This window comes from Hesperophylax consimilis, chromosome 15 (genome assembly GCF_061612785.1).
Source record: "Hesperophylax consimilis isolate HC1 chromosome 15, BYU_Hcon_1.0, whole genome shotgun sequence".
NCBI classification, from domain to species: Eukaryota; Metazoa; Arthropoda; class Insecta; order Trichoptera; family Limnephilidae; genus Hesperophylax; species Hesperophylax consimilis.
The window spans coordinates 33652318-33663398 of NC_142850.1; the positions used below are offsets into that span (position 1 = coordinate 33652318).

Sequence of the window (11081 nt, forward strand, 5' to 3'; positions counted from 1 at the left end):
AATATTGCAATTTGAGGTTGAACTAATTAAGTTAAATATAAAAACAGATATTATTATATTGAATACGTAACGACAGAAGTTCTGCGTCGATGGTATTGTATCCTCGTGACCAATCACGAGTAGATATTATTTTGTATACATAACGACGGCCGTGCTGCGTCCACGCATTTCGTCGATAGTATTGCGTCCCCATGGCCGTTGGCGAATTTGTACATTTTTATGTATTATTTGAGTCCTTGGTGAAGCAAAACGCCAGATTTGGCAACATTCAGTTCATTTACAACGTTGCCACTTAGCACTCAGAACTAAAAAGCGCCTTGCGCGGGTGGACATTTTTGTAAGATGGTTTACAGTGGACGGTAAATTGATATCCCGACCTAAAAATGTCCAACCGCCCTCTGCAATGGAGCGAACTGGCGCGTTATGAAATGATACATTTTTACTAAGGATATCGTTGTAAAAAAAATTGTCGCACGCCTGCGCCCAGTAGGTACGTTTGTATACAAGGTGCAACAAGATATTCATTCAAACTTCTCACTATCAATAGACAGTTTGTTGTCAGGTCTGGTGTGTTTCTGGATGTCAAAAAAATAAAACATAAATATATATACATATATTTTTTATATACCGCACAAGAGTCTCAACCGCTCCCGTCTGGAACAGCGAGACTGTAGCATCCCCAATCTGAGTACTAGGGTGAAGGTATTGGGGAGGGGAAGAAGATGAGGAAGAGAAATGTAGAAAAATACCTGGCTATTTATATCTGGTCACCAAACACGGCGAAAGCTTGGAAATAACGTTTCCATTCGGAATGGTGGTCACACACCAGGGCGACACTGAGAGTATATTTCACTCTGGAACGTGCTGCAAACACACTTTATGTTATGTTTAATGTATTAATTGTGAAATAACACAAACAAATAAAAATTTATTTGCGCACGCCGGGCTTGACAGTCAGATTACGGGCTTCGGATTGCGAGTCGAGAGTCTTATCTCTCAACCACAGATGCTGTAATTAATTAATTAATTCACTATGAACGTGAAAACTTCACTAGAAAAGTAAGAAATATTTTGTGTTGTTTATTTATTTGTTAATTTATTTGTTACACCTAATAGACGTTTACATTCTAGTTTAATAGTTGAGTATCGCAGTTATTATAAATTCTTCAAAATTAAAACAATAGAGAAAACAAAATAGAATGAAAAAAAATAAAATGTTACAACAAAAGCGTATAATAAAATAAGACACATTGGTAAAAATGATAAGAAGTCTCACATAAGTAGATATTCAAAATAAAGAAAAGATTGCAAAAATTATAGATGTCTATTTGTCTCGATATATAAAAGAATTAAAATAAACAATATTTATATTGATTATTTTTAAGGTGAAATATATCTCCCATATCAGAATAAGTCATGTAATCCTAAGGGGTTTAATAATATAAGGGGCATAACAACGGCCTAAATTTACCTTTTGAAACTCTCAAAACAAATCCAAGAGTCTTAAGGGCCTTATATACGGAAGACGTAAAAATTAAATCGACCTTCAAAACGCCATGTAACAAACAAATAATATACACTCGGACGCAAGAATATATTATTCAGTATGGACGTGAAACCTTTATTAGAATAGTCAGCAATATACGGCAGACGTAACAAATAAATTAGAGTGAACGGACGTGAAACCTATATTAAAAGGAACCTTCAATATACAAAAAATATACACCCGGACGTGAGTATGTACGTGACGCTAGAAATGTATGAAAGTGTAATAAACATCAAAACCTGCATTATTATGAATATTAAAAAAATATGATATTATCGATTATCGTGAGTAAAACAACACAGTGCAATATTCACAAAAACAATCTAAAAAAAAGAACTAGAAGTGCTGGACGCCCAAAGACGGATTTACGCACGGACGCAATAAATGTTGTGGGACCTATATATATATATATATTTTAGTTTTTATTATTATATATGTATTTATTATAACATTCCCGGGTTACGCATAACCTGACAATATTTGAAAGTCTCTAACTACCGGATATACGAATATAATTAATGAGAAGACAGGGTTCTCAAATATCTCTGTTTTGTTTTTTTAATCTAATCAACACTTTCTGTTGATCTTGCAGGCAAATCGTAAGGCTCTGAAATAAATCTAAATTTGTGAGTAAAATTGGATAAAAATCGAAAACATTTTGTTGATTTGACAGTGAGGAAGAAATACAGTAATATATATATTTTTAAAAATATAAATATTAAGTATTCTTCGGTGTCTTCGTGAATTTTGTAATTTATATGCCTCTTTATTTAATGTCATAACATGCTCCGATTGCGAATGCCATATTCCCATTGAATCAGGAAAATGTTCTGTTGAGGAGAAAGACAGAAAATGTAGAATTTTCGCCTGTGGTGCATTATTTAGTGTCTTCGTGTATATCGTAATTCATATACTACACGAAGAAAACTTAATTATTTAAAACATTGCTAATTTATAAAAGGATCTCTTCAAATTATTCGTAATCGGAATTAATAGGTTCCCTGTTAAACTTCTAAGGAATTTATTATCGCGATGTTATATTATCGGAACACGTGTTTATAAAAAAATATTGTGTTTTCGCATTTATAGTTATATATTGTCAGGGCAGAAGCAGGTGCATGAATAGGTGTTCCGGTGTGTCACTAATGTACTAAATGTTTAACAGGAAACGGCCTGCAATCCCGTTTTTCAACTGGATTCTAATAAATCAGCAATACTATTTTTTTCCCTGTATACATGAGTGATCGTGATAAGTGATCCCGTCTCGCCACATACCACGGTTGTAGATGCCAGGTAGATCGGGACAATTAATATTCGCAAAACAAATATTGCGCTGGAAGAATTTTATAACTATTTAGGAAGGCTTTTTTTTCAAATTGTGTGTCCTCCAACATTAAAGCGTCTCTTTAGACTTCCGTAAAAGTTCGGGAACCCTTAGCTAGTGAGGCGGGTAAAGTATAATGACGTAGAAGTAACATAAAAATTATAAATGCCCGGGTTGTCAGTAATGAAAAAAAATTTAAATCATCTACATGAAGTTAAATTATTTTTATGAAATATGTTATGTAATATAGTAAAAAGAAATTTCGTCGGGTTTTCCAAAATTAGCGCGATAGCGAATGTTTTTTTCCCGCCTCTAACGACGTGTTTTATACTAGTAAATTAAAAACATTTTGTGGTGACCCTACATTTGATGGTCAAGTATGACTATGCGAATACCGCATTCACCTGCCCGGAATATAGATTGCCGCCTGACGCGACACGCCCGAACTTTCTAGAAGGTGGCGGCGGGCGGTACTAACCACATACTCCGTACAATCTTTACCTGTACATAACTACAGTAATACCATCTAACTACATACGCAATAAATTATACACACTCAAGGCTCTTCTCGCTCTACTGGCTGGCGTATGTCGTATGACGTCTGACGTAAACATAATATGTATGTTGTTTTTAAGTGAGTCATGCCTTATAGATATATATGCGTGGCGTAGGTACCGCGTTCCAAATTTTATAACGTTTCAGCTTTTATTTGATTTGTCAACAGGTTTTCCTTGTACAAGTAAGTAAGTACCTTTACAAGTTTTCTCAAGTACCTTGAGAAAAATGCGTATGGCTGATTTATTAAAACCCCGTTAAAAAAAGTGATAGCATTCCATTTCTTAACAAACTATTATTTGTTTCATAATACATCGGAACACGTGTTCATGCAGCTGAGCTAATCCTGTAATTATATAATGACGAAATACGAAAATATTGCAATTTTTATGAATACGTGTTCCAACATCCTCATAACATATTTGTGTTTTGCTGATAATTTCTTGGGAATCTATCAATTTATACGAGTAATTTGACCAGATTTTTAAAAAATAAGCAATATTTTTTAGCAGTAAGTTTTTTTCGATTATGATCTATCAATTTATACGAGTAATTTGACAAGATATTTTAAAAAATAGCAATATTTTTTGGCAGTAAGTTTTTTTCAATTATGATCTATCAATTTATACGAGTACGATCTAAAATCAATACAATAGTATGGAATGTATCCAGAGCATCTCCTATCCTCATCCTAAATTCCTATTCCTCCCCTCCTCACCTATAATATATTTATATAAATTATTTATAAATTAATTATTTAAATTATTTATATTTTATGCAATAAAACTCCATCTCCAATCAATTCTAATATAGGAGACTTTTTTGGCTTGACTATAATTAACATATATATATATATATATATATATATATTTATATTTGCTCTGTTAAAGCTGTTTGTCTCTCTACAAAAATAAATAAATAAGTAATTTGACCAGATTTAAAAAAAATTTGCAATATATTTTAGCAGTAAGTTTTTTTCTTGCGTCCGATAATATTTTTCCGGAGGCGAGGGAGCACAGCGCATTGTCACTTGGTTCATTACTGGATACTTCAGTATTGGTAACAATACCTACTCCTCCATACAATTTTCTTGGGAACAACATACGACATTGATTATTGACTGAGAATAGATTTCTGGCGTGCTTTGTGAAATGTTTGCAGCTGTTTTTTTCTAAATTTTTAAAAATTGATTCACCGAGTCTACGGAGGCATCATAAGGATGCACTATTCCTGTATAAAGTATTAAAAATAATATTCAATGCCCAGAGTTGCTAAACAAAATTCCATTCAATATACCTGCGCGTTCAACACGCTCTTGTGTTCTGTTCAGGGTTGATCAAAGCAAAACAAACTCAAAGCAGAATTCTTGCCTGAACAGACTATGCAAATAAATAAATAAATAAGACTAAGGGATACGTTACTCAGTTCCATGTCGCAAACCATTTATTCGTTCTTTTAGTTAACTAAGATATATAATGATAACAATTGTTGTTATTTTGAATAATGCCAGGATTCATAATATTATACCAATATTGGTTAAGTTTTTCAAGATAAGTTTAAATAGTAAGAAAAATTGTTAAAGATTATTTTGATTATTTAATTTGTAGACGATGAATTAATAACTTCCTGAGAGATTCAGTTATTTATTAATACGTTTATCAGAATTAATTGAAATATACCCCTTCAGATTCATTTTCTAGGCCTGCCAGAGCATATTCGACAGAAGGTCAATACAATATAATTTTGTACACACCTCCTTCACTTAACATTGATAAGATTCCGAGTTAATTTTAGAGTATCTCACCCTCTTAATCTCGTATTCTGGGACTGAGGTAGTCTGGCGTCTGTATTTCAGTTTGTAATCTGTACTTGACGTGACCTGGATGTCCGTATCGCCCTGACCTGACCTGTCAGTTCCGTTCCATGTTGTATTAAGATCCAATATCAGTATTGCGCAACAAGTCACCCGACTCCGGCCAGAAAACTGTTGCTAACCAGACAAACCACATTCAAGAAATACATTTTCACGAAAACCTGGTCTAGAATTTATGTTATTATTTTTTTTCATTATTTTAACGTCAACTCGTATAAAGGCTTCTATACTAAGGTCCCGCTGGAGTTAATGATGAAACGCTTTTGTTGTCATATTTCGTGGCCCAAGGGTTGTGGCGCTAAGTCTTTTGTTGCTTGGTTGAATTTTAGGTAATCGTGCGCAGACGTAATCGAGCAAGGGGAGGGGGGGGGGTTATTTGAGCGTCGTCGTGTAGATCTTGAGGTGTTCTGAAAAGCAGGATGAGCAGAAAAACATAAATTATGCCTAGTGACGAACAAAAAAGACCAGTTTCACCAACAGATAATCCAATTCATTGGCCTCGAACTTGGGCCTAGGAGTCAAAAAGTCTTGTTAATGTAAATTGGCGATTTGGTTTCATTATTTTTTTCTAATCTTACATGCCTTAAGAGCGCCCCGTCGGGGTAGTCTAAAGACAGGGGAGTTATATCGCCACAGTTGCGCAGCGTTGTGAGGAAGATTAAGGTAAGAAAAGTAGAGACTCGGATTATTTGAAGGAGGAAAAACAGAGGCCGGTAGCTCGTTCCATATAATCGCCGACTTGAAGCCGACTGTCACGAAGTTAACATCAATTATGAACGGATTTTACGTTCGTGTACTTAATTTAAATACTTTTAGAAAAGAACCAGAATAGGGATCGGTCTGTTAACAACGGATTGTCAATCAGACAGACCAAAATTGAAACTGCCTACTTGTTTTTTCTGTTCAGTGAAGAACAAGGACAACACAGCTAAAGAATAATTCTTCACAAACCATAAAAAAACACATTTCATGGAAATTTAAAGCAAATTCAGCCATGCATATTATATTAACTCCCTTCCAGCATGTTATTTTTTGTGGTAAATTATTTATTACACATCATTTTCGACTCTCCGGACCTGTGCCAGTAAAAAAACTAATTTGTTCGGATTTTCTTTAACGGATCGTATCGCGTAACAGCTGTCAATGAACCCTTTCAGTATATTTATAACCTCTCTAACGGTGGCGGAAATTCATCCCTTCAAAACATTGCAGATAAATACTGAGCAAATTTTTCAATAAAAATGTTATGGTATTACGGTAGCTCTTTTCATGTTCTGTTTCCCACGGAACATGAAAACTGTAGCCCACCGTAATGTTTTTGTTACGAAAATTCATTGTTTGTTTAACGGCGTCGTCGTAACAAACCCTGTTTTTGTAATCCGAGAATTTGAATTGAAAACATAATGCGAGAAAAATAATTATAATATTTGGATGATTTGTATAGCGCCGTTTTTGGGAAAAATCACCTCAGGGGTGCTGTAAAAATACACATTTCTAAAATGATCTATCTTATTACTGACTATTAACTACTATAATAACTTATGGGTAACAGATTTTGTCGATCACTAATACAAAACTAAATATGTAAATATATATATTTTTTTCATTTTTTTATTTAATATTTGTATTTTTTACAGTATTACAATGTAATACAAAAATAGCCTTTCCTCATAGAGAGACAAGGCTCTTGTGTTTGGTGAGGGAATTCTAGCTCAATTATAAAAAATCATAAAAGTAATTAATAAAATATTGTAAATAATAACAAAAAAATAAGTAAAAAAAGAAAAATTTATGATATAGATCACCCAATTAAAAGTCTAAAAGTCGCATCAAATGGTTTTAGCTATGTTTGGTAATCAGATCTGAATAGCAAGGTACCTTTCTCTCCCCACCTTCCTCCTACCCTAGCTCCTTCCCCTATCTACCTTCAACCTACCCACTACCTTCAACCTCACAACATTCCCCTGGGGTTTAGTATCACAGGGTTCTATCTACAAAAACATAGTTTTGTGATGAAAGCAAATAAATATTGGTATGGCCACCTGTTTACCCAACTGTATATCTTAAGCGGATGTATGTACGATATAGAACATAGTGTTACTAAAAAATATGATTATGGCATTACCGAAGCCAAGATTAACTTAAAACAGAAGTTTTTTTAGCTAGGCTCCTGTTTTACTGAGCCCCCAATATTGGTTGGGAGCAGTTGGGATCCTTGTGTGGTACGTTAAGTTCCCGAATTTTACCAAATTCGAAATAAGTAGTTACGTAGGCATATATATGAATATAACGTAAGAGTTTTGTTTCAACCGGTGGCATTTTTCAGGTCAGTTTTTCTATTAATTCCTATTGGATAAAAAAGGACAATTATACTGATTTAGAAAACTTTCATTAAGAAGTTGATTGTGTCATTGTCCTTCCAGAGCAGAGTGGCGCAGCGGAAGCGTGCTGGGCCCATAACCCAGAGGTCCGTGGATCGAAACCACGTTCTGCTAACATTTTTTTTTGCGAATTTGTTTATGAATTTATTAATATTTAATAATATGATTATTTACATTAAAAAAGATGTAGGGGAAAAGCAATAAATAAAATAAACATTCACTATTATTATTTTAAATTCAATGTTTTTTATTACTAGTTATTAGCGCTGACGTGAAAAAATAGAATATTATAATTTAACTTTTGAAAAAGACAATTACAATAATAATTATATTTTAAAATGTTATATTGCAGATACATACCTACTGAACCTATAGCATGTCTGAATTTTTGACACAATCAGTTCCAATTTCGAATATGACACTCAAATTCACAGTAATTTTGAGTTCATTGAACTAGTTTTCACGTACTACTAATGCAAAGGAAACCGAAATTAGTAGGGTTTGATTATATTAACCAAAAATTAATTATTTATTAAGTACTTATTCTTCATTTCATATTATAATTTAAAAAAAATAAAACAAAAGAAAATATTAAACATTTAAATATATCAAATACACCTTAAAATATTACTTTAAACAAAAAATTTTTTAAAGGTTTTATGATAACGTTGTCTTCAACAGATTTGTTTTAAGTGTGAGTGCTTACATAATATATTATGAGGTTTGTTTTTATTTTTAGTAAAACAACAAATTATAAAATTTGAAGAAAATTCTATTTATGACGTTTAAGCCTGGAATGAACTACCACACGATTGAAGAGTCACAGACTTTGATAGAATTTAAAGCTGAACTTAAAACTCACCTTTTCAGACAGTCGTATCCTTATAAAAATTCAGAAATCTTTCACCTTCATAGTCAGCGACATTGTAAATAACTAAATATGTAAAAATGTTAACAACTAAGATTTTCTAAGCATTATTTTTCATTCCTAAAGGGTCCTAAATTTTTCAATCTTAAAATTAATATCATCTTGACTCGTGCCACCAATCTTCTAATAAATGTAACATCTATAGCAATGGAGGGTAAAATCGAAAATTTAAAGTACGGTTTGCGTGCAAAAACGTATCTTCTCCAAACTTAAATCTTTTGATAAAAGCGTATTTATCTGAAGTGACCTGCAAGATAAGAATGTTTTCGGTATCTCTTTGTAAATAATAAAATTAGATAGACGGAGAAACATGAGTTTTGCTAATTTATCAAGAATATCTTCAAACTATTCGTAATCTGGTTAAAAACGGAACTGTAGGCCTTAATGAATGAATTAGTAGGAAACTTTATTTATTTATTTATTTATTATAAGAACTTTTTGAACATTTATACATATTTTTGATAATTCATCCGCCATGCTAGGGATGTCCCTGTGTTATGGCGGGTGATATTTACAGATTGGATTTATAAAATAAGTTAATTATAAGTTATAAAGTTATGCAATTTAGATTAAAATATAAGTTAATTAGATTATACAATTAAATAATAAGTAAGTAATAAAACTATACAAATTAAATTAAATTAAAAGTTATTAAATTATACAAATTTAATTGCATTACAAATATTAAAATCATGGTTTCTAAATGTATTTATAGTAATAAAAATAGTATTAAATATTAATAATAATTGATAATTAGTTGATAAAATTATAATATAATTTAATTTATGTACCAATTTTTATATATTGTGGTCTCCAAGTGAACTTATCCATTTTGATATTAGTTTTTTAAATTTATGGGGTTGGGTTTCGGTTTTTAAGTTTTCAGGGAGAAGGTTAAATATTTTGGGAGCTAGGTACATGAAATGTCTTCGAGCTGACGTGGTATGTAGTGTAGGTACGTTGTAGTGTCGGTTTGTTATTGTTCTGGTGGTGTAATTGTGGTGTACGAGGTTTTTTTTCTTATATTTGTACAAAAAAATGAATTAGAGTAAATTTTATGTGGAGTTGCCGTATGTTTAAGACATTGTACAAACTACAAGCCAAAAATGTATATATTCTTGTTATACCTTATATTGTAGGTAATAGGCATTAAAATCGCTTGACAAACGAAGTTTAGAAACGTTCGATTTCAAGCACAAAACTGGTTTTTATTTATTTTGTAAATAATTTTATAAGAAAGCAAAATAGTTAATCAAGTGAAACAGTCACAGATAATCTTAGCTATAATACTGTATTTTTAAAAAGTTGTTTCCTTTAGGCGTACATATATTTCTAATGAAAAAAAAATTTTAGTAGTTTACATTTATATTTTTTATGGAGTAATTTATTTTTTTATTTGTAGTTCTTGTCAAGTGAAACGATAGGGAAATCTTCAATTTATCTAAAGCATATTTTTTGGTATTCATAATGTACACAAATTCGTAATAAAGATTAATCAAAATAGTAATTTGGCATTAAGCTTCGCCTCAATAGGTTACATGATAAACTTTCAGTAAATGACGAATACAATATTATGACGGAACACGTGTTCATGAAAATCCTAATACTTTAGCATTTTATCATTAACATATATTATCTAGGCACGTGTTTCGATATATTAGGAATTTACTAAAAGTTTGTCAGGAAACGGCCTGAAATCCCGTTTTTAACCGGATAACCAATAATTTGAAAATATTCGCAAAACCTAATATTATTTCGACAAGTCCTCTTACATTCCATTATCCCTTCTTTCAACTACATTAGAAATTAATTCTAATAGGTACACGCTATTTTTTTGAGTTATAAAACTTACGCTAATAGAAACGTTTTCGTTGATTTTATGGTCGGTAAATCAGGTTGCTGGAAACATTATTGAACATGCGAAAAAATAAAGTGAGGTGGTAAATTAAAAGTTGGGCGGTTAACAGAGAATTCTAAAAATTCCCCGTAACAACGGACCCCAGGGTGTACTGCCCGTAAAAACTACCATCTTAATGTTATATTATGCAGAACTAAAGACACTAAAGACTCAACTATAATTGTCTGGTGTTTTGGTTTGTAAGGTGAAGAGTAGTCGAGGAACATTTTTATTTAATTATTGAAGACAATATTAGCGATTTCTAAACGAAAAACGGGGCACCCGGAAAGGCAAGGGTCATGGGTTCGAGTCCTAGATGTGACCGTATCTTTTTATGATTTTTCTGTTTCAGATTTTCGTTTAGTAATTGCTAATATTATTTTCAATAATTAAATATTTCAATTTGAGGTTTTACTCACTAAGTTATTCCAGAAATATTTTTTTTTATTCTTCATTACAATCACCCGCTAAACTGTCAAAACAGTACTACCAATCTCACAATATGAATTATAACACTAAAGCACATATATAAAGAGAAGTCACAACATAGAAAATATATAAAGAAGAATAAAATTTC

At 31.9% G+C, this 11081-nt stretch overlaps 1 non-coding gene across 1 annotated transcript; it reads left to right on the forward strand.

The window, feature by feature from the left end:
* The first annotated feature begins 7721 nt into the window (after nucleotides 1-7721).
* On the forward strand, nucleotides 7722-7793 carry TRNAM-CAU (transfer RNA methionine (anticodon CAU)). Its single transcript has one exon. It is a non-coding gene; the product is annotated as a tRNA-Met (tRNA).
* Nucleotides 7794-11081: the final 3288 nt, after the last annotated feature.